This window comes from Hyperolius riggenbachi, chromosome 9 (genome assembly GCF_040937935.1).
Source record: "Hyperolius riggenbachi isolate aHypRig1 chromosome 9, aHypRig1.pri, whole genome shotgun sequence".
NCBI classification, from domain to species: Eukaryota; Metazoa; Chordata; class Amphibia; order Anura; family Hyperoliidae; genus Hyperolius; species Hyperolius riggenbachi.
In genome coordinates this window covers 170,114,666-170,116,245 of record NC_090654.1, presented here as the reverse complement: position 1 = coordinate 170,116,245, position 1,580 = coordinate 170,114,666, and positions in this window count along the sequence as shown.

Sequence of the window (1,580 nt, the reverse complement as noted above, 5' to 3'; positions counted from 1 at the left end):
ATCTTCAGGCCCTGAAAGAGTATATAACCTCCCCCTAGGTGGCATAGTACCCGGAAAAATGTCAATAGGACAATCATAGGACCTGTGTGGAGGTAACTTGTCAGCAGCCTGAGGAGAGAAAACATCAGCAAATTCATGATAAACTTCTGGTATTTTTTCCACCACACTGGTAGCACCCAGACATAAACGTGTAAGACAACCATTATTGCAATATGAAGACCACCTGACCAATTGACCTGATTGACCAATTGACTAATCAATAGTAGGGTTGTGCAATTTCAGCCATGGTAATCCCAAAATGATTGGACTAGAGGGAATATTCAACACATAAAACTTCAGAAATTCAGAATGAAGTGCACCAATTTTTACAGAAATGTCTGGCGTGACAGAGATTGGCTGACCAGCTTGCAGTGGTGTGTCATCAATGGCTGTCACATACAACTTTTTAGAAAAAACAGAAACAGGAATGCCGAGCTCCTGTGCCAGGGACAGATCCATAAAGTTACCTGCAGCTCCACAATCAACAAATGCTTGACCTTGGTAATTTTTGCTACCCCAGACAATATTAATAGGCAATAACACACGATCATATTTAAGAGGAAATACCTGCTCGCTTAGGTGAGTTTCCTCGGCCCTCACCTAAGCGCTGGAGTTTTCCTGTTTCTTCCTTTTAATAGGACAGTCCTGAGCATAATGCCCCGAGCTCCCACAGTAGAGGCATAATCCCTCCTTTCTCCTCCTAGCTTTCTCGGCCACAGAAAGCCTAGAGACACCCAACTGCACAGGTTCAGGATCATCTGAAATGGGTGAGGAAGGAACAGAAACAGGAACAGGAGCTGGAGGAACTGACAATGACCCTGCTGGTTTAAAAGAGGAGGATCTTTCCTGGCGTCTCTCCCTAAGACGTCGATCGATCTGGATAAAAAGTTGGATCAATTCCTTCAAAGTGGCAGGAACTCCTACCCTGGCTAATTCATCCTTTAGTTGTTCTGAAAGACCCAACCTGAACTGATGTTTTAAAGCTGCATCATTCCATGCCGTATCCCCGGACCAATGGCAGAATTCAGTCACGTATTCCTCCACAGGACGCCTGCCTTGACGGAGAGCTTGAAGAGCAGTTTCAGCAGAAGCTCCTTTACTGGGATCCTCATAAAGTTCAGCTAGGGCCTCAAAGAGGGTGGTGGTACTGGTAAGCGCTGTATGTTGCTGTTCTACTAGTCGAAGTGCCCAGGCCTGGGGTTCTCCCTGTAGTAGAGAAATGATTGCTCCCACATGAGTATTTTCATTGGCATAGGTTCTGGGGAGAAGTGAAAAATGCAAAAAACATGCGCTCCGAAAAAGTCTGAATTTAGAACGATCTCCAGAAAACCTCTCTGGTAAAGGAAGTCTGGGTTCTGGCATTTGATGATCAGGGGTTGCACATGCGCAGGTGCAGCCTCGACCGGCGGAGCTGGAGCAGGTGCGGGCGCGGCTGCGGCCGCAAAAACAGGAGTGGGAGGAGTTCCTGGACTACGTAGCTGTTCCTGAATCTGAGAATAGCTTTTCTGAACTTCTTCTACAGAAATTCTGAGTTGAGCAAC